We start from the raw sequence: 22705 nt of genomic DNA on the forward strand, positions 1-22705 counted from the left end.
GTCATTCCAATAAATTCCCTTTATAATATAGATTCATTGTACAAGTTCTGTGACTCTAGAGGATCCTAAGACAGAGGCTTTTCTCAATTGAGATTCCCTCTTCTTAGATGACTCTAGATTGTGTAAGGTTGACAGAAGCCTAGTTAACACAAATGCCAAGACCTTTATCCAAACTGTAGCAGTATAGTTGATAGTTGAATCATAGAGTCAGTCTGTTGGGTTCAAGTACTCAACCAGACATAATGAGAAAGATTAACTCAGACAACTTAAGTTATATATTTAAATGCCAATGCCAGGGTTGTGGCTGAGAGGTAAAACAAGTGCTTAGTATGGATGAGACCCTTGATTCAGTGCTCTTGCACTAAAGTAGATATTTAAAATGTTGTATTTTACACACACACACACACACACACGAAGTGACAGCTCTGGGATCTGGGGTTCTGGTTTCTTTAAAACACCCACAGAAATATTATAAGAATGCGCATGTGGTTTAACCCCAGGTGTGGCGCGTGGTGCTGCTTTGGACTGTCCACAGCAACTGACGATGACTTGCCTTGTACTCTAGCCGAGCTATGGTTTTGCCAGCTGCAGATAATTTCTGTGAATGTGTGATGTTTGGAATTCTGGGAAATTTTCAGAAGGTATATAAATGCTGGGGCCCTACTAGGTGGAGTTGGTTGTTCAGGGGGATTGATTGTGGTTTGTGAGTAGTCCTGTTCAAAGTAGAAACAAAGACATTAAATTCACAAATCACTTTCTCTCTCCTCTATCCTTTTTCTCCTGCCTAGTGATAGGGGGTGAAATGAGGGGGATAAAGGATGGGAAAAAGAAGCCACAGAGTCCCGAAGCCTGGCTGCAGATGAGAATTCACATGGTTATTATTCATAATAACTCTCAAATGGAATCAGCCCAAACTTTCACCACCTAATGAATGGATTCTTATTCAGCGGCAAGAAATAGTGAACCACTGACACTTGCTGCAGCCTGGGGAAGCTTAAGAATACTGCTGCCTCAGAGACCAGGCCAAAAGGCGACATGCTGGGTGACATTCCTGGGCACCACTAGCATGGGCAGAAAGCCAGAGTGGTGATTTCCAGGGTTGGAGGAACAGAGAATGGGGTATCTGGTTTTGTTTTGTTTTGCTGATGGAAGTGCTCTGAAATAGATGGTGGTGGTGGTTGCACAGGATCGTAACTCTATTGAGACCCACTCAGCTCTGTACTTAACAGCTGCAGTGGTGAAAACATGACACACTCAGCAGAAGTAGCAAACTCAAAGTTTAATCTCCTCCCTGCACACTTGTCTTTGTAAGTTCAACTGTAGGTCATATGTGCTCTCATACCTAGAGTAAATGCAGTTATAGAATAACATGTGTTAAGTCTGTTTGGGTTTTGCTTTACATTTAATTTTTTTTTTTTAAAGAGACACTCCTCTGTGTAGCCCTGGCTATCCTAGAACTTAACCTGTAGACCAAGCTGGCCTTGAACTCATGAAAATCTGGCTCCCTCAGCCTCCCTAGTGCTGGGATTAAAGCCATGCACCACCATCACCACCCCATAGTAAGGTATTAAAAAACTCTTCCTCTGTTATGCCAAGTACTTAAGAAGTATTCTATAAATACTTATTGAGTTATCTATGTTTGCTATTTCCAATTCATTAGTGTGGACACATTTCAGGTTAGTTATAATTACCTATTATTTTCATAAAAGGTAGTATTCTTTAAATGATGTGCTTTTCAGTAAGAGCTGCACAGGATCCTGTTCTTACTTGTTTGCGTGTTTTGTTTTGTTTTGTTTTGTTTTCCTGTCTTCTTTGTGTCTAGCATTGGCTTAGCTTTCATCATTCTCTTCATACTGGTTTCCGAGATGCCCTCCCTGAGGTAGGAGCTCAGGATGGAATTTTCCTCTTGTCTAAGTGTCATGTCTAACTGGTTTGCAAATGATAGGAAGAATAGACTATTTGATGTTTCACCTACCAAATCAGTATCCTTGATTTCTAACTTTTTTCTTTGAATTTTTGCCTCAACGTTTTCTGACATCCAAACCTGTTTGTGTTTCCTTGACCAATATAAAGTACTCAGCTATTGTTCATCTCTTGTTGGGAAGAAAGTAATGGAATTCTAGGACTCTTTTTTTTTATTATTATATTCAACACAATATCTATTTTTATACCAATCATAAAAATTGTGGACATGTTATTAAATGAACATAAATAGATAAAGTCTTTTTGTTTGTTTGTTTTGTTTTGTTTTTAGTAGAGCTTAAAATCTTGGCTCTTTCTGTGATACAAACCCAAAATAAGAACAATTTTTAGACATTGGAGGTCATTGTAATAAGGTTGTACTTCAGTGTCCCCCACATCACCAAAACATTTTACCTCCATAGTAGCTAAGCTAAGAGTTGACAGTTCTGCTCTGCCAAGGAATGAATAGAAGGCACAATTTTTGGATACAGATTTCCTGCTACAGTCAAAGCTATTTGACTTGAGTGACTGTCGTCCTTCTCAGCCCTCAGGGAACAGGTTACATTCATTTAAGAAATGGTGTGTGAAAAAAAACAACAACAACAAAAAACAAAAAAAGAAATGATGTGTGTATTAAGATGATCTCTCCATGAAGTCATTCATCAACTGTTTAAATAAACAATGTTTCTGCTTGGAGGGTGGCACAGACATTAGGTGAGGGTACGATTCTGGTTCATTGGCTGTGATGATTTTGAAAAGCATTTATCTCAGGATAAGAGTAATTTATGAGGTCCTCTTCTGCAAAATTGATACAATAATTATCAATATCAAGCAAAACATTCAGTCTCACTCTTTGCTGTTCTCTTACAAGCCACTTCCCAAGTTAATTGCCTACATTTCTTTTGGCTCTATAAATAATTTTGAAGTATGTAAACTATTCTGAAAAGCATAGTATAGTGTAAAAACATCAAATAAACACTCCTACTAATAGAGAGGCTGAGATAGGAGAAGCATGATTTCAAGATCATTATGTGGCACACAGCAAGACCCTGTCATGTACAAACAAGCAGAAAGTGTATATGGATTGTACAATATTGGACCTATTTCTCCAATTACCAAATTAGAGCTACTATTGGATAACAGCCAACAAATTTCTAATTCCTTATATTTTTGAATTTCAATTGATTAGGTTATGTTGGTAATATTAATTTTCATATTAAGAGATATTAAGGAAAAGTGATTGTTACTTTCTGTTATTTTTGTTGTTAGAGGTGGAATTATGTTTGTGTGGGTTTTTTGAAAGATTACTTTCTTGCTTTTTCTAGGGTGTAGTTTCACTCCTTGTGTTGGTGTTTTCCATCTATTATCCTTTGTAGGGCTGGATTTGTAGAGAGATATTGTGTAAAATTGGTTTTGTCATAGAACATCTTGTTTTTTCTGTCTATGGTAATTGAGAGTTTTGCTGGGTATAGTAGCCTGGGCTGGCATTTGTGTTCTCTCAGGGTCTGTATGACATCTGCTCAGGATCTTCTGGCTTCCATAGTCTCTGGTGAGAAGTCTGGTGTAATTCTGATAGGTATGCCTTTATATATTACTTGACCCTTTTCCCTTACTGCTTTTAAAATTCTTTCTTTGTTCAGTGCATTTGGTGTTTTGATTATTTTGTGAAGGGAGGAATTTCTTTTCTGGTCTAGTCTATTTGGAGTTCTGTATGCTTCTTGTTAGTTCATGGGCATCTCTTCTTTAGGTAGGGAAGTTTTCTTCTATAATTTTGATGAAGATATTTACTGGCGCTTTAAGTTGGGAATCTTCACTTTCTTCTATACCTATTATCCTTAGGTTTGGTCTTCTCATTTTGTCCTGGATTTCCTGGATGTTTTGGGTTAGGAGCTTTTTGTATTTTGCATTTTCTTTCACTATTGTGTCAGTGTTTTCTATGGCATCTTCTGCACCTGAGATTCTCTCTTCTATCTCTTGTATTCTGTTAGTGATATTTGCATCTATGACTCCTGATCTCTTTCCTAGGTTTTCTTACTCCAGGGTTGTCTCCCTTTGTGATTTCCTTATTGTTTCTAGTTCCATTTTTAGATCCTGTATGGTTTTGTTTGTTTCCTTCGCCTGTTTAATTCTGTTTTCCTGTAATTTTTAAAGGGATTTTTGTGTTTCCTCTTTAAGGGCTTCTAGCTGTTTACCTGTGTTCTCCTCTATATCTTTTTGTTTGTTTGTTTGTTGTTTGTTTTTTCAAAACAGGGTTTCTCTGTGTAGCTCTGGCTGTCCTGGAACAACTTACTCTGTAGACCAGGCTGGCCTCGAACTCAGAAATCAACCTGCCTCTGCCTCCCAAGTGCTGGGATTAAAGGCATGAGCCACCACTGCCCGGCTCTCTTGTATATCTTTAAGGGAGTTATATATGTCCTTCTTAATGTCCTCTATCATCATCAATGAGAAGTGATTTTACATCTGAATCTTGCTTTTCCAGTGTGATGGTGTATCCAGGACTTGCTATGGTGGGAGGATTGGGTTCTGATGATGCTAAGTAACCTTGGTTTCTGTTGCTTATGTTCTTATGCTTGCCTCCCGCCATCTGGTTATCTCTAGTGCTACCTGCCCTGGCTATGTCTGACTGGAGTCTGTCCTTCCTGTGATCCTGGTTGTGTCAGAACTCTTCCCAGTCAAGCTGTCTCTGTGATCCTAGGATCCTGGGATTCTGGTCGTGTTAGAGCACCTGGGAGTGGAGCTGCCTCTGGGTGTTGTGGGACTGGCTGCGGAGTTTGTGCCCAAGGTCTGCTCAGGGCACCCTCTAGGACTCTTTGGTGTGATGTTCAGTGTACATCTGGTTAAGACATGCATGATTGTGATGACGGTTGCTGTTTGCTTATAAAGCAAATGTTACTGACTTTTATTTTGGAGTTATTGTACGGGAATGAGCATCATTGTTTGAACCTGCTTTGTAGGTAATAGCGAGCTTGAATGGGTAGTTTATCTGAGCCAGAAGGGAAAGCACAAGTGATGAACTCTTCATAATGTCCCCTGGTGATGTTGATTGTTTTAGTCACTGTTCTCTTGCTGTGAAGAGACACCATGACCAAGGCAATACGTATAAAAAGAAAAGCATTTAATGGGGGCTTGCTTACATTTCAGAAGGTTCATTTAGTATCATCATGGTGGGAGCACAGCAGCACACCCCGTACTGCAGCAGTAGCTGAGGGCTACATCCTGCTCTGCAAGCAGAGAGAGACAGAGATACTCTGGACCTGGTGTGGGCTTTTTGAAATCTCAAAACCCACCCTAAGTGATACACTCCTCCAACAAGGCCACACCTCCTAATAATAACTTCTGAAATAGTGATACTCCCTGGTGAAAAGACATCCAAATATATGAGCCTATGGGAGCCATTGTTACTCAGACCACTGAGACCAAGTGATGCTGCCCCATCTGCTTGTCCTTGCCCTATGTCTGATGTCCCCATCTAGACATTCTTGTGTATGGTAATGTGCATGATACTTTAGCCACAGAGAGGCAGGAAGTGAAAGGGTGAAGAAGAGAAAGAACAGGTACTATGCCTGCTCTGAGTTGAGATGTTTTTGTTGGCTTCTGCAGATGACCACAAAACTATTCACATTACATGAGGGACAGTTATGTGCTGAAATAAACTACATCTGTCTGTTATCTCTTTATCCTCATGTGATTATTCTGTTTATTAGATTTCAAGCCCAAAGCCCATTCTACCCTCTTCCCTTTGATTTAGAGGAAGACCATTGAAACTCTATGGCTTCTTCAGAAAACCTTTTCTAGAATAATAGATGCCAGGTGGGCTTAATGTAGGCAAACATACCCCAGTCTCATTCATGAGCATAGAGCATTGTAATTAGGAAGATGGTGGGTCTTGTTTTTTCCTAACTGAAATATGAGTTTGAGAAGGAGCCCTGTATATAATATAGGGTGTGTAGCTGTGTTAGCTTTTATTACTGTGACAAAAAAAAAACCAAACGTAAGGAGCTTATGAGGATGGGGTTTATAGGGTTGTGGTTTTAAAAATGAGATTAGTCAGTGGTTGGTTGGTTTTGTTGTTTCTGGAGCTGTGGCATTGAAGTACATCGCACCTCTATCATGTGACAGATGAAACAGATCTCTTTGTGTTAGCCAGAAAGTTGGGGGGGGGGGAAAGAAGGAAGGAAGGAAAGAAAGTGAGAAAGAAGGAAAGGAAGGAAGGAAGGAAGGAAGGAAGAAATATATTGTCTTTAAAGATATACCTATGATGACCTACCTTCTTTCAGGTAGCCTCACCCCTCACAGGTTCCACCACCTCTCTGCAATCCAGCAGTTAGTGACCAAACTTCCAACCTGTGGCTCTACCAAGCACAGTTCAGGATCGGAATCATAACTGGCTTTCTCTCGCTAGAGGTTTGCTATCTGAATCCTCGTGTAAGGAAGATCAGATTTTTTGGAGATTTTTATGTGCTGTATTTCTCTTACTTAGAACTAAATTTATATATGAAAAGGCAATAGTAGAATGAAATGATCACGACATAAGTGGTGCTATGATAATCATGGCTATATGTGATATCAGTGACTAAGTGCACTCTGCCCTCCTAGGGGCCTCCCTCTCTCCTTTCCTTTCTTTTCTTCCCCTTCCCCATTTTTGGCAACATTTTATGCAGCCCAAGCTGCTGGAGGGCTTTCTGTGTGGCCATAGATGATCGTAGACTTCTGACCCTTCTGCCTTTACCTCCTGGGAGCTGGGGTTACAGGTGTGCACCTTCGCGCTGATTTCTGTGGTGCTTGGGATTGCACTCAAGGCTTATGCAAGGCAAGCACTCTATCAAATCTACCACCCAACTGTTAATTAACTAATGAATGATGGAGACTTACTGTGTCACCTAGGCTGGCCCTCACTCATATTGGGTACAAACTCTCAGTGGTTCTTCTGGCTTAGCCTTCCAGTGTTAGATTTCAAGAGTGCTCTACCACACCCAGCTTTCCTGGTATTGCTTCTCCTAGCATTTCTACTTCACATGCTATGCTAGACAAGTCTACCACTGAGCCACAGCCCAGCCCTCTGCTTTCTTAGAACCATATTGGAGGTTCTTCAAGGGGAAAGCTCCTTGTCCTGGACATGGCAGAGTTCAGACCTAGAATCTCTGACACTGCTAGCACCCAAGCTATCCCTCCATCATCCTGCCCACAGTGGTGACTAAACAAAACATTCCTACCTCTGAAGGTCTGAGCTTGTGCTTGTCTCTGAATGTCTCTGTTTGGCTCTTGTTTCTGTGTTGTGTTCTTTGCAAAGCCTGTAGTCTTTCCCCTCTCTACACACTGTGTCTGGAATCCAGGAGCAGGGCTTTTGCCTAGGTGCCCCACTTTTCATCTGTTTAGCATGTTCTTCTCCCCCCCCCCCCCCATTTCCTCTCTAGAATATAGCTCTTTGTTTGTTTACCTGTTTGTTTGAAACAGGATCTCATGTAGCCAGGGATAGCTTCAATTTTGCTGTATAGCAGATTACTTCCTGAGTGCTGGGATTGCAGGTATATGCTATACACTCAAATTTAAAATGCTCTTAAGGACTACAACAGAGATAAAGACAATCTTGCCTGAAGGTCTGAAGAAATACAAAGGAATTTTTTGTTGTTGTTTTTTGGTTTGGGTTTTTTTTTTTTTTTTGCTAGTGACTGAGTTTCTTCTTGAGGCTGTTTGCTCACTCCTAGCTGTTCAGTGAAACTGGGTTTTCTTCCTTACGTGTACAGGGAAGAGGGTATAAATGGGTACAGTCACTGGCAGCCCAGCCAAGGGCCAGGAAAGGCGTTTCCTCCTTAGCCGTGCTTCCTTCGTTCCACACTAATGTCTCTGTGCATTGAACAAATGAAGTCTGGATCTCGGCCCAGCTCTGGTTCCCCGAACAGAAGAGAGTCCTGATGTCAAGTAGAAAGAAGGAGCCAAAGGGCAGGGCCACTTGGAGGAGAGTGTGTGATGAGAGAGGTACGGCTTAAAGAATCAGGGTTGAAGCAAGCTCCTGTTTAGATCTGGTGTACTGTCCCTACCCAGGGCCAGCCCCAGTGACTGTCTCCCTGTGCTTGTCCCATCTTCCAAAATTGAGTCTATGTTTGGGGTTTTCCTTTTGTCCCAGCCATTAGGCAGGAGCCTATGGCAGGAGAAAGAAGATAGATCTTTCTGTTACACTGTAGCATGGATACTTAGCTTATAAGGAATAGAAATTTCTTGGGAGGCAGAGACAGGTGGATTTCTGAGTTCGAGGCCAGCCTGGTCTACAGAGTGAGTTCCAGGACAGCCAGGGCTACACAGAGAAACCCTGTCTCGAAAAACAAAACAAAACAAAACAAAAAAACCAACCCCCCCCCAAAAAAAAAACAAAAAAAAAAGGAAGAGAGCTTTCAGCAGGTATCCTCTGAGTCACCAGGGTCTGTGGAGTCTGAGAATACCATTGCTCTCTCCATTCTACCCCACCCTCACTGTGTCCTTCACCTGTCCCAGCAAGAAGTATGACATGAAAAAAAGGATGGTATGCTCTAGTCATCCTTACACCTTTTGCCTATCTCTGCCTGTTTGATCACTTCTGACACAAGCAGCCTTGTTCTGAGCCTATTCATTCATATAGTCACTGAACAAGCATTTTTTTTTTTAAAAAATGCATTGTCAGGGCTCCAAACTGCTACTACTAAGTTGGTATCACTTGTCACTGATGCCCATTCTCATAAACCCAGGTATTTATCTTGAGTAATAGAGTAACTCCAAAGAGTTATGACCGAGCTTTGAGTTCCACCTTCACACAGAAGAGCCCTGGGTACCATGCCTCAAGCTTTCACCCACTTCATTGTTGCCTATGTGTTCTTCTTAGCACAGATCCTCAAAACTGGCTCATTCACTCTGGCCTGGGACCCATTCATTCCACTGTTGTCACTGCACTATCCCACTCTAGACATCTTGGAGAGTGTGTAGCATTGGCACAGACCCTACCTTGGCCCTACAGAGTACTCTTCGAAGAGAGAACTTGCAAACAAATGTTTTCCTCTTTAGTTGTTCTTTTTTAACATCCAGGCAGAAGCTCTAGCGTTGCTGGGACCCCCTTGAGGAGGACGTTTGGAGGTTATTGCCTCAAAGTGACCAGAGGCTGGGGAAGTCTGTTTTCTAAATAGTCTAATTATAGGTGTGGGGGGCGGGTTGCATGTCAGGACAATTGGTTAGAGTTGGTTCTTTCCATCAACCATGTTGTTCCTGGAGATCAAACTCTTGCTTGTCAGACTTAGCAGCAAGACCCTTTACGGGCTGAGCATCTCACCAGCTGAGAAATGTGTGCTTTATTCTTTTGCTTCTCATTTCTCTATCTGTAATGACTAGAAGTGGAATGTTAATAGTGGAGTTGGTCTAGAGGGAACCTATGGAGGTTTAGTCACCTCCCTGTACAGTAGCTACATGGGGTGGCGAGAGTCTCACTAGTGCAGTTCTCTTTCGAAGCATTGTTGGGAGGAGGAGAGAACCCATTCATTGTTTCTGTCATACCATAGAGAGTAATATAGGCTTCTGTGAGAGGATGGACTTGGATTCTTGATTAAAGGTTAATCTCCCTGGCCCCAGACAGGGTTTCTTGGTGTAGCCCTGGCTGTTCTGGAACTCTGTAGATCAGGCTGGCCTTGAATTCAGAATGCCCTTGCCTCTCTGCCTCTCTGCCTCTCTGCTTCTCTGCCTCTCTGCCTCTCTCTCTGCCTCTCTGCCTCTCTGCCTCTCTGCCTCTCTGCCTCTCTGCCTCTCTGCCTCTCTGCCTCCTGGGTGCTAGGATTAAATGTGTGTGCCACCACTGACCAGTTAGATATTTTACAATTGATTGTGGCTGCTGCATCTTGGATAAGAAGACTATTAACCCAGGGGAAAGCTGAGAATCTTGTTCTCTTTTTGTTACATGTCCTCTTAGGCCATTTTAGATAGTAGGCAGCCCTTGGAGGACCTTCCCTGCAGCTTGCCCTGAGCAGGGAATGGTGCTGCCAGGACCCCCTAGGCTGGGTAACTGTCAACCCAGGTCACCTAAGTACCAAACAGATCTCTCCTTTAGGGTTGAAAGTGCCAGGAGATTTCCAGACCTTTCCTTTCTAACGGCAACCAGGGCAGTGGATATACAATTTAAAGATTGGTGTCCTGAACCAAAGTTTGAGGCAAAGCCCAGTGACAGTAGACAGCAGCTTCTTTCACTGTACACCAGAATTAGGGTGCCCTGGACTGGCCTAGTCTTCCTTGGAGCTTAGTTCTAGAATCCCATACTTTTTTTCTTAGCTTATCAATTCCTTTATTTTAGGTAGGAAAAGGAGAAGGCTCCCCCCCCCCCCCAGAAGCTTATGCTGATTTGCAGAGCTCCTTCTCCTAAGCAGAGCTTTTCCACATACATTCCTGAGGGGACTATGAGTTTTCCAGTAATGGTTTACTGGAAGTTACAAAGGGCTAAGTCCACCGTACACTTTCTGTGGTTCCATCTTATTCTCCCATTGGGTTTATTTCCATAACTATTTACCCAGTTGGAATGGACAGGAGAGCCAGGAAAGAGAACCTGCCCCTGCACAAAGGGCATTTTTTTTTTTGTTTTGTTTTTTTGCCAAGTCCTGCCAACAGTAGTGTGTGTTCCAGCAGACCCTGGGGCTAAAGAAATGCGAGTTGCTGAGCTTGTTTACTGGGGATGAGGGGGCAGAAGGACAGGACGGGGACTGTGGAGAGCTTTGAGGGAGTTCGAGTCAGGGTAGAGAGTACTTAGCTTGAAGAGCAGGAAGATTCGAGCAATTGCTGGCGCCTGGACTAAGAGAGGAGACAGAACCAAAGTGGGGCCTTGGGCTGGAACCAGGCATCACCCACCAGTGCATGCTTGTCAGAGCTGGGATTGCTGCCCGGATACCCTCTCTCCTCCTTTTAGCACGAGACTTTGGGATGTGTAGTGGGAACCTTGGAGCCTGGCATCCTGCCTCCTGAGATCCCTGGCCCATTTCCCCAGAGTTCCTCTGAGGGAAGGCCACCAGCATAGCCCTTTGTGGGTGGGGCTGCATCACTCCACACCCTTAGTTTCTGTGTAGCTGCCTGGCATGGAGTGCTGTACTATAGACCTGGCTTTGGGTACTGCTCTGTAGCTGAAGGAGTAAGTCTCAGATACCTGCTGGGAACACAGTAGGGAAAAGAAGGCCCTGACATCTCCTGTCATCAAAGAAGCCAGCAGAAGGCCAGAGCCTGTGCAGTTAATGCTGTGATCATACTGTGGAGGAAAAGCACAGCGCTCAGGAGCACGCCCCAAGCCCATGGGGGCCTCTAGGGGATCCTCCCTCCCCTGTAGCTATCTGTCTCCTGCAGCTGGCAGCTTCTGACTGGCAGTTTGGCAGGATACTTGAACCTTAGGCACATTTCAAACTCAGAATTGTCTCTCCCTGTCATCAAGTGGAGAGTGAAAGAGGAGCGGGAGCAGCCCCCTGCTGCCCTGCTAGGCTCATGATTGGTGCTGTCTGATGATCTGGTGAGCCTCTTCTCATTAGCCCAGCCTAGGGTTTTGCAGGCATTACCTTTAACCAGCTCTGGTATGGGTGGCAGAATTGGCCCCTAGGGGACAGAGCATGTTTAGAGTTGAATTCAGTGCTTCAGCAGAGGTTACCAATCTGGGAGTCATCTGGGTTTGTTCTCAATTCATACTGCCTGATCCTAGCCTCTCAGTAAAGGCTTTCTTTGCTCTCCTTTTTTGGTACCTCACCTCTGGGCCTCACTGAGGGGCTGGCCCAGTAAGGTGCTACACTCAACGTATCCTGTAGCCAATAGGAGGGAGTGTGAAGACCCAGGGACTCACTGTTTACTGTTTCCAAGGTGGCTTGATCGCCCCAGAGATGGGAAACAGGAAGTGTTTAGACTTCTAATTCCTCACCCATTTTTTGAGGACAAACCTTTCAAACCCATGATTGTGATTATATTTTTAGAAGTACCACTGTTTGCTCAAGAGTGGCTTCTGGCCCCGGCCACACCTCAAGGAACACTTTGGAGTTCCTTCCTCCAAATGCTCACAGTTCCCATCTTGTGCCCTTTTGGCACACATTAACCCTTTGGGATGCTCTTGAGTTGTATCCCTGGGCAAGGATAGCCAGCTGTCCCATGTAATTATTTTGGTCTATGTCTAAGCCCAGTCCCAGGAGGCAGTTGTGACATTTCCTATATGGACCTGTGTCACTGGGCTATCAGAATGGTACTAGCAGAGTAATACTTAATGGTTCAAGTCCTTCATGTATACAGATCACACACACACACACACACACACACACATACACACACACAAAGTTTGTCTGGGACCACACACATCTAAGGGGTACCCTGCCCAGGGGCTGCCCATTGTGCCTTCTAGTTCTGCTTAGCAGCTCTGGGCCTGGACCAGAAGAGAGGATAAGGGCCTATTGTTTGTCCCTGGGCCCTGAATGGCACTTTGTTTTCCTTCTTCAGCTCTAGCCAAGTGGCTTTACTGTGGCTGTGGGCGCTGGTGTTACAGTCTCATCGAAAATAAAAAATCCATTCCCAGCAGCCCTCATGCTGCTTGCTGTTTGTTATGGGGGTACAGTGCTTTGAGAGCCAGCGAGGGGTCTTATGTTTGTGACTTCTGAGTAGGGCCCATTTTAGGGTCAAAAAAGGCACCTTCCCTATGAAGTGCCTGGAGCTTACTTGGGTCTAGGTGAGAGAAGTATCTTCAGGAAGGGGATGGTGGGTCCTGGGGCAAAGGCAGGAGATGTGGGTTGTGCTTCCCTTCCCTCGCTGTCCTCCCACCCTCTCTCCCTAGCCATCCACTCTCTATACTGGTCCTCTAGTTGGAGGTCAAAGGAAGGGAAAGGTGGTGCAAGGCCGGGGAGTAGGAATTGTGTTGTTGGGTTTGGCAATGAGGAAGGAGCCTGTTCAGCCAGCTCTGTATTTGGAGGCCACCCGTCCTGCAGACACAGGTCAGCTCCCACCTGTCTGGGAGAGTCACATCTGCTCATGGCTCTTCATAAGTCACACAGCAGGCGTGGCTGTTTGCTTTATTATCCCACTGCCTTCAATCTGGGAGGGCGTGCTGTCCTCACCCAGCGGTTCTTAGAGGGCTCCCCAGGCACTTGCAGGTCCTTAAACCCAGTCCAAGGTAGTCTTCAGAGCAGAACAATTTTCCTAACAGTACTAACAGATTACTTTTCTTTTCACCAATGATGTTAACTTAGGGCTAAATTAGAGACAAAACTGGCAACATCTTTCCAGGAATGAGCACCATCCCAGGCCCTTGCCCTCCACTTCATTTAACGCTGACCTTAATGAAGCAGATTTATTTACTCAACACTAATGTGCTGTGCTTGGGCACATGTTCTTACCGTTCTGTGTGATGAAGTGGGAACTAAGCACTTTACTTACCAGCTGTGGGGGTTGTAGGAAAAGCTCTTGCTCAGTTGTATGAGTTGCATGTTGAACTTGATGGGTTTTCAGAATGCACTGATGTGAAACTGTGGTCAAGACTATAGATACACAGATTTGAGTGCTTTCTGAACTCCACCCCCCCCCCCAAAAAAAATGAACATTGATGAATCTGTTGCTTCAAAGTAAATAGCTAACAATTCATATAGCCTTGGTGAAATTAGAGCTTGAAAGAACAAATTAGAGTTTGTCCTGGGCTGGGTACTTTTAAAATACTGAAAGGCCTTTCCAACAACATTGACCTTGGTGATGATATTATACCGGTGGTGTTTTATTAATTCATTTCAGTCTGTGCCATGCTCCTCTCCAGAAGAACACTGTAATGCAAGGAGCCAGTATTTTCCAGATGACCAGCACAGGAGATTACAAAATCATGTTGGTCAAAAAACCCATTTATACATTGAGAAAGGCCAGTGAATTTTAAAGTCACAGAGTAGGAAAAGTTCATGAGGTTTGAGATTTCCTGTCACAGAGAACTGCTTGTCTATTGAGTTCGGATATAATGTCAAGGGGAGTAGCCCCAGTCATCTAGAGGTTATTAAAATATTTTCTTCCTTTTGCAACTACATGTCTGAGCAAGTCTCAGTCTTCCTCATGATTAACATCACAGTAGATTAAACCATAAGAACATATGTGATAGGTGCTGAGGATTGAACCCTGGTACACCGGGCGCACGCCTTTAATCCTAGCACTCGGGAGGCAGAGGCAGGCAGATTTCTGAGTTCGAGGCCAGCCTGGTCTACAGAGTGAGTTCCAGGACAGCCAGGGCTACACAGAGAAACCCTGTCTCGAAAAACCAAAACAACAAACAAACAAACAAAAAAAGGATTGAACCCTGGACTTCATACAAGTTAAGTAGGTGTCCAGTCTTCATTAAAAAGTTGCTAACTTAAAAAAAAAAACAAAAAATGAATTTGGGTAAATTTTTTGTAGTGTTGGAGGTATAACCCAGGACCTCATGCATGCTTCATGAGTGCTATAACACAGAACTAAACTGAAGCCCTAACATTTTTTTTTAAATACAGCTTTACTGATATGTATTCATATAAAATGTACTGTGTGTACATCCGTGCTTGTGTGTGTTATGTATAGTGTTCTGATATTGGTTGTTTTCCATCTTATTTTGGGGGTGGTTTTTTTTTGTTTTTTGTTTTTGTTTTTGTTTTTTGTTTTTAGAGACAGGGTTTCTCTGAATAGCCCTGGCTGTCCTGGAACTCACTCTGTAGACCAGGCTGGCCTTGAACTCAGAAATCCGCCTGCCTCTGCCACCCGAGTGCTGGAATTAAAGGCGTGCGCCACCACGCCTGGCTTCTATCTTATTTTTGAGACAAGATCTCTGATCTTAGGCTGTACCAATGTGCTAGACTGGCTGCTAGGAAGACTCAGGGATCCTGCCATTTCTGCTTCCCTAGGGCTGGTTACAGATGCACTCTGCTTCATACAGCTTCTCCATATGTGCGTGACAAGAGTTGACTCAGGTCTTTTCTCTGCAATCATCACTTTACTGACTTGTTTTTGAGACTGGGTTAGAATTAGGGTTGACCGGGGAATGTGCATTTAGTCTTAGCTGTCTGTTTTTGAGACAAGGCCTCACTCTGCATAGCAAACTGACCTGGAGCTTACTATGAAGCTCAGGCACTTTCCCTGCCCCAACCTCCTGAGCTGTGGGCTTATAGGCATGAGTTACCTCCACAGCCCCAACCCCACCCGCTTCTGACACAAGACTCATTATGTAGGTCCGGCTGATCTTGAACTCAAGAGCTCAAGTGGTCACCCTGTCTCGATCTTCCAAGCTGCAGGGACTTTAGGCACATACCACTGTGACTGGCTAGAATTTTTCTTCTACCCTTTGTTTTGAGACTTGAACTTGCCTCCCCTCATCTCTGTATTCTAAAATGCTGTTATTACAGGCCTAACTGGCAAAATTCATCCCTTTAACAGTGTGTAATTCAGTAGTTTGAAATTCAATGGTTTTTTTAGTACATTTACAAGGTTGAATAACCATCTTCACTATCTAATTCTAGAATATTCCCATCACCCTACAAGGAGACCTTGTGCCCATTAGCAGTTGCAGTTCCTCCCTGTTCATCTCTCTTCCCAGCTCCTGACAGCAGTTATGTGCTCTGTGTCCCTGGACTTCACTGTTTTAAATGAATTGTATTACTTATACCTTTTTGTATCTGGCTTCTTTCACATAGGTTGTTCTCAGAGTTCAGTCACTTTGTAACAATATTTTATTTATTTATTTGATATGAGTACACTGTAGCTGTCTTCAGACATACCAGGAGAGGACATTGGATCCCATTACAGGTGGTTGTGAGCCACCATGTGGATGCTGGGAATTGAACTCAGGACCTCTGGAAGAACAGTCAGTACTCTTAACCTCTAAGCCATCTCTCCAGCCCCAACAATATTTTATTTTTAAGTGCCTGAATATTTCATTGTATGGCTGTCCCACATATTGTTAATCCGTAAGTAAGCTGATGGATGTTTGGAGGGTTTCTACCTGTTGCCTGTTGTGAACAATGCTGTTATGACTACTTGTGCACAAGTTTTTAGGTGGACATATATTTCCTGATGTCCTAAGAGCAGAATTGCTGGCTCACATGGCAACTGCTTCATTGTTTGAGGAGCTAGCAGACTGTTTCCCAAGTGGCTGCCCCATTTTATTCCCCAGTAGCAGCACGGACGACTTCCAGTCTTTCCAGGTCCTCACCACTACTCACTATCTTGATTTTTACCATACTCTAATGACTGTGAATTGGCCTCTTGCTTAATTTGAGTTATGTCTTCCCTGTGGCTAGGGATGTAAAGCATCCTTGCATGTGTTTATTGGCCATTAGTATATATTAAGAAGTATATATTAAGATTGGCATGGCAGCTGGGCATGATGGCAATATGCCTTTAATCCCAGAACTCAGGAGGCAGAGATAGGCAAGGCCAGCCTGGTCTACAGAGTGAATTCCAGGACAGCCAGGGCTACACAGAGAAACCCTGTCTCAAGCTCCTGCCTCCCACCCTCCAAAAAACCGATTGGCATGATGCTAAGTCTGTAGATCAGTTTTGGGTGTGTCTGCATAGTCATCTGTGAACATGAGCATGTTTCCTTTGGTTCAGACCTTTAATTTCTTTAAATAACCTATTGTAACTTTCAGTGTGTAAGTCTTCATTTGCTGGAGTCTGTTCCTCGGTATCGCATTGTATTTTCAGTGCTTGTGTTACTCTCTGTTTAGATTTTACTTTGTGTTGTTTAACCAACTCCACACTTTGATTCCTTCTTTCTCAGCCAGACTGAGGATGGCACTGGGTCTCCATCAGGCCTTGTAGAATGCTGCCTCAAAGCAAGTAGTCTGTAGTTTATTTTTTGTTCCTACTGCTTCTGTGAAAAAGCCACCACTCTTCTAACGATGCTCAGGATGGTGGGGTGACTTTCCTTAAGACACAGCTCTGGTTAATGGAAGCAGATTGAAGAATAGGATTTTTATTTCACAGCCTATTGCTTCCTCCAGCCATCACCCTGTATAGGATTGTTGCTCTGTTCTTAAATGCCTAAAGATTGTATCTGAGTTTCTGCCTCTTGTACATTGCAGCCCAAGGCATGATAGAATAGAGAGGGCTGTCTCACAAAGATTGGATACTGGGGAGTCACTCACTGTACTGGGCATCTATAATGTGCCATGGTCTCCCAGGTATTACAGAAAATATATTACATTGATGAATTCTTATAGCAACTCCACAAAGTTATTTGATCATTCTGCTTCTATAGGTCAGGAAACAAAGTCTCAGCTGGTGATATAATTTCTAAGTTGAAGAGCAACTTAAGCATTGAACTTGTATTAGTCAGGGCCCTCGAGAGCAGTGCTTCTCAATCTTCCTAATGCTGTGACCCTTTAATATAGTTTCTCATGTTGTGGTGACACCCAGCCATAAAATTATTTTAGTTAGTACTTTATAACTGTAATTTTGCTACTGTTATGACTCACAATGTAAATATTTTTGGAGATAGAGGTTTGCCAAAGGGCTTGTGACCTTCAGGTTGAGAATCACTGCTCACTGCTCTAGAGGAACAGAACTGATAGAATGAATGTGTGTGTGCGCATATCTATATCTATATCTATATCTATATCTATATCTATATGGAATTTTAGAGTGACTTACAGGATTGGTTGGCAATAATGGCTGTGTATCAATGGAAGGTCCAAAATATCTTATAATTGTTCAGTCCATGAGACGTGACATCTCCGTTGGTCTCTAGTGTAGGCCAGAATCCGAAGGAAGAGTCTCTAATGTTAGTGTAGGAATAAACTTGCCAGTGAGAACAATGGCAAGTAGGCAAAGAGCAAAAGCGTCCTTCTTCCGTGTGTGTGTGTGTGTGTGTGTGTGTGTGTGTGTGTGTGTGTGTGTGTGTGTAGGCTGCCACCAGAAGGCATGGCCTAGATTAAAGGTGAGTCTTCCTACCTCAAAGGATTAGAATTAAAGCTCATCCCACTTCAATGATTTAAGCAAGGGGAAACCCCAAGTGTTGGCACACACCTTTATTGAGTTTTTGCAACTCTTGAGGCAAAGGCAAGCAGAAATCTGAGTTCTAGGACAGCCTAGTCTACAGAGTGAGTTTAGGAAGCCAGGGCTACACAGAGAAACCCTGTCTTGAAAAACAAACAAAAAAGAAAAAGAAAAATTCCTCACTAGTGTACCCAACTGATTGGGTTTTAGTTAATTCTAGATGTAGTTAAGTTGATAACAAAGAAATAGCTATTCCAGGCTATTGTTAATACAATTCTGAAACGTAAGCTGTGGTGCTAGGAGAGAGGATGGTGAATCTATATACACTGTGTATACGGCGGGATTGAGGATTCTACGGAGATGGGGAAGTCCTATCCGCACTGGTTGGTTGAATCAACTCAGAAGCCTTTGATCTCTGGCTTGGAACTATCACTGCTTAACTAGAAACACCCTTCTGGGGACAGTGAGACAGCAGAGGGCTGGAAGCTTCAGTTCAGAAGCCCCATTTTCAGTGGCCTGGGATAGGCTTGGCAAAATGGTGATAAACTCTGAGGGGTGGAGTGCCCTGTGGTGGTGGACTTTGGTAGTAGACACTCATTTGACTCTTGAAGGGCTTACCTCTGCCAGCACATGGTGAATTTGTTAAATGTGGTGATCACTGCTTTCTGTCTCTCCACAACACGTAGAGCTGTGTAGTAGGGTCTTCCTTACAATTTCCGAATAAAAGAATAGGAGAAATTCTCCCTGTCTTCTACACAGAAGTCACACAAATTCAGTGCCTCTTGGCTGGATTGGGGATTGGTAGGCAGAGAGTATTGCCTTTAGAGGGGTCCAGCTGCCCTGGTAGAACAATCAGCTTTTATAAGTTGGAACTGGAGTGAGGACAGGAAGGACTGAGACAGGTACAGAAGTCTATCTTGTCAGCGTTCCCACTCCTGAAAGCTGAGCTTCCGGTGTGTCATTCCTAGCTTGGGATCACCAGTTGGCTTGATATGGCACAGAATGACCTGGCCTCCCCTTGTGGAGCCAAACAAACCTGGCTCTTCACAGACGAAGAAACAAACAAAAACATCTCTCTTCTGTATCCTTGGCTTCTGTACTGAAGGAATGAAAAAATTGGGAAAATATGTTAATGTTGTTACTGTCATATAGTATATGGTTAGTCCTGTGTTGATTGCTGGCTGTGTCTGTACTGAGCACAAACAGACTTTTTTTGCCATTATTTCATAAATAATACAGTTTGGCAATTGTGTCAGGTCTGAGTCATGTAGATGGCTGGAGTGTATGGAAGGATGGACAGGGAGTCCCATGCATGAAGAACAGCATTTTTGCAAATAGGTTTTGATATCTGAAACAGTCTTAGAATCAGCCCTGCTTTGTTACCTGACAGTTGCAGTACTGTTGGTGTTTTGGGGTATTTTACAGTTGAAAAAAGATTTATTATTTACTTGTATGTATATGTGCCTGCATGAGTTTCCAAAAGAGGACGTTGGATCCCCGAAATTGTGCTGTGAGCCGCCTGATGCAGGTGCTAGGGATGGAACTAGGTTTCTGGAAGAGCACTAAGTGCTCTTAACTGCTGAGCCATCCCTCCAACCCCATATCATTTTAGAGGGTGGAGGGAATGCTAGATTTTCTATATCAAAATTGAAAACAACAGAATCAGCAAGTGTCAGGCCCCTGTCTTCCCTCCCAACCTGATGTGTATAGATTGGTCCATCTGCCACTAAAACTAGAGTACCACCCAGCTTGAGCCTAAGCACTGTCAGCGTCCCCAGAGCACCCTGGGAAGCAATATCTCCTTCCTGCCTGAGGCCTATTCCTGACCCAGGGAGACCCAGAGCTGGTGCCTTTTCCAGCTAGACTGAATGAATCAAGTACTAGGGCTCATGAGGTTCTCTCCACTCAGTACAATGGAGCTAAATGCCCCATCCTATATTTTACCATGGTATGAGAATGTTGATGTAACATATCTAAAGGAATTCTCAAGAGAGTGGTCAAAATCTGTTGTAGATGTGTTTCCTCAGCCATTTGTGGTTCTCAGGGCTAAGAGGACCAGACTTTCCAGTCCCATATCCAGTGACTCATGCCCAGCAGAAATTGTCATAGGCCACAGCAGCACTAGGAGCAGGAATTCTCAGTGCAGCTTTCTAGGTGATCCTCTCAACTCATTGTTCATGGGCTTAGCTCTGGTTTGAGTGACTAAGGTTCATCTTCCAGAATCAATGTTTACTTGACTTTGTGGAAGTCCTCTTCCTTCGTGTATAGAAAGGGAAGTGGAAGCTGATACTATCAGCTCTAACAAAAGATGGAGAAGAGATGGAGGCTTGACACTGCCACGGGGCCCGGGAGGGTTCAGCTTCCACTGGCTCTAATTTAGAAGAGTTGCATCCAGACTGTGCCTACCTAGGGCCTTGGCCAAGCTCAGAGAAAGCTGTACTTTATTAGCAGCTTCTCTGGATGTGGCCAGAACCAGGCTGAGCCCTTTTTGAGCAATTGCTCTTTAGTTCAGAAGGTCACACAAAAGAGAGCAGTGGGCTGTGCTGTCCCAAGTAACCTTGTCAAAGCTCAGCTGGGTGCTTTGTTTTTTATGATGGCAATGTGCTTAACAGGAGGGGCCCTTCCTGTCCTCACCCTGTGGTCTTGAGGCCAATAGCACAAAAGCAATCTTTGTAGCATATAGCATTTAAAAGGCTACTTTCTAATAAAATCTAGTACAAGCACACAGACCTTAGGTAATGTGGCCTGGTGAGGGATCTGTCTCTTGGCTCCAGTAGGAGAAAGATCGTCATATTACCTGTTCCCTGGTGGACAACCGGAGGTGACACTAAGCAGGAAAAAGCTCTTAGCCTCCTCTGCTGCTTCCCCTAGGCCAGCTGTTTCATCTCTTCCCTGTCTGGTCTTCCCAGTCCTCTGCCTTTGAAAATTCAAGTGTCATTGCCATTTATTCCTTCCGTGGGACCCTACCAAACCTAAGTGGGTTCCTACTACCTCTCCAGGCTCTTGGGGAAACCTGGTTTTGTTTTTGGTTTAGGCCCCTGGGTGTGTGTGCGTGTGCGCGCATGCACATTATAGTCACTGTTACTCTCTCTAGAACAGATAGCTTTCCATCAAGAAAAGGAGAGGAGACATTCTTGGTACAGGTCTTAAGGATGGGTATTGAGTAGAGGGTGGACTAGATCATTGCTCATGGGTCTGTGGGAATATCTGTGGTTGGAGATGGCAAAATGCTGCCTGATAATGAGGATAAATCCTGTCTCAGAGTTGGATAGAAGAATATGGGCTGTAGTTCCAAAGCTCTAGGCCAGCCTACCTGTATGTAGGAATAGCTTGTTGGAGGAAACCAACAAGGGTCTCTTGTGGAACTGGCACAGCTGCCAGAGATCAAGGGAAGGTCTGTTGTTGTTCTTGTTCGTCTCCTCCTCCTCCTCCTCCTTTTTTAAAAAAAGATTTTATTTATTTATTTATTTATTTATTTATTTATTTATTTATTTAATATGAGTACACTGTAGCTGTGTGCATGTTGACACTGGAGGGCAAAGGTCAACTTTATAAGGCTCAAGGTCTTATGGATAGCAGTGAGGGAAAGTGCAGCCACTGGCCTGTGAGTGCAGTCACTGCTCTGTGTATCGTCAGAGAACTCTCATATTTGCTTGGGAGGAAACTTTTCCCTCAGTTCAGGAGGAGAGTCGATAAGGCCCCATGGCTCTGGCTCTTTATCTAAACTGCAAACAGCCTAGATGCCTGCCAAGTCATGGGGTAGCAACTCAAGGAGACGGGAGGCTATGTGTGTACATATGTGTTTAGGAGGCAGATGACAGTGGGGTGGAGGTCAGCGTGCTTCAGTTGTTTTCCTCTATCAAGCCCTAAACCAAACCTTACATCAACACTTAATAGGGACTGTGTGCTTTCTCAGTGTGGGCTAGAGAAGACAGGGGATTTACTTGTATGGCTTATGTTCCTGTTCAGGAAACCTATTGTTAGGAGGGGGTCTGAGACAAAAACACAGTCTGGATTAATCTGGATTAATCTGGAATGGTCTGCTTGTTTGTTTTCCCCTGGATACTGGGAATAGAACCAGTGACCTTATACATGTTGGTTAAGTGCTTTGTCACTGAGCTACGTCCCCCAGCCAGAATGATCTCGATGAGAATGAAGTCCGTTTCACAAGTGTCCTCTTTATCTATTCCATTTATCTGCAATCCTAACAGTGCTCAGGTTTTCTGAAAGGCTCTGTCAAGATCGAATGAATGAACGAACACTTCTTCCTCTACTTTGTGTGGTTTCTTCCCTTAACGTTGTACACCTTCTGCTTGCGGGCGCCACTGGAGTCTCTTACCACTTGTCATCTACCTCGAACTGCCCTTTCTGTGGCACAAGTGTTCCCATTGCCCCAGGCAATCCTGCTACCTGACTCAGATATTTTTTTAGCTCTTGCCAGGTGACATTCCAGTACTATTCATTTGCCCCTGCCCAGCCCTTCCACCCATTTTGTTCATGCCATATTTCTCCACCTGGCATTTCTCCATCCTATCCCTGGCCTTTGTTTGCTGTTCTTGGGAAGTGGGTTTGACATGCAAACAGCTGGGGTGTGTTGGGTGTGAGCACCACTTTAATAGAGAAAGAACGGTTGGAGGTTTGGGGGCACATGGCTCCTTCCCAGCTTGCCAAGATCCAACTGTCTGTCACGGTTTTGCCCGTCCCCTCTGTGCTGATCACCCCCAATCATTGTGGCGCCTCTCCGTACTGAACTGATGATCTTTCCAAGTCTGGCCTAGCCTGGAAATCA

At 44.0% G+C, this 22705-nt stretch overlaps 1 protein-coding gene across 1 annotated transcript in view; it reads left to right on the forward strand.

The window, feature by feature from the left end:
• Pcx (pyruvate carboxylase) overlaps positions 1–22705 on the forward strand; it is a 111281-nt gene that overhangs the window by 36980 nt on the left and 51596 nt on the right. The gene's annotated exons all lie outside the window — the stretch shown is intronic.

This window comes from Mus musculus, chromosome 19 (assembly GCF_000001635.26).
Source record: "Mus musculus strain C57BL/6J chromosome 19, GRCm38.p6 C57BL/6J".
NCBI lineage: Eukaryota > Metazoa > Chordata > Mammalia > Rodentia > Muridae > Mus > Mus musculus.